Source organism: Etheostoma spectabile, chromosome 16 (assembly GCF_008692095.1).
Source record: "Etheostoma spectabile isolate EspeVRDwgs_2016 chromosome 16, UIUC_Espe_1.0, whole genome shotgun sequence".
Lineage (NCBI taxonomy): Eukaryota > Metazoa > Chordata > Actinopteri > Perciformes > Percidae > Etheostoma > Etheostoma spectabile.
The window spans coordinates 2,061,449-2,061,671 of NC_045748.1; the positions used below are offsets into that span (position 1 = coordinate 2,061,449).

Genomic DNA, 223 nt, shown 5'->3' on the forward strand with positions numbered 1-223 from the left:
TTAAATTAGATTAAGTTGAATATGTAATTAAAATAGTTTAGCAAAAGTAGGTAAGCATAAATAATATTGAAAAAGTAAGTACTTGTAACTGAAAAAAATATGTAAATACAGATAGAAAAGATATCCGGAGTGTGTGGAGTAAATGAAACACAGGAAGAGAAACTACAACATTATCAGGTAGTGCAGGTGTTGTAGAGTCTGACCGCGGCCGGGATGAAGGACC

At 33.2% G+C, this 223-nt stretch overlaps 1 long non-coding RNA gene across 1 annotated transcript in view; it reads right to left on the reverse strand.

The window, feature by feature from the left end:
• Positions 1-223, reverse strand: part of LOC116703874 (uncharacterized) — a 25,661-nt gene that overhangs the window by 8,443 nt on the left and 16,995 nt on the right. The window lies entirely within an intron of this gene.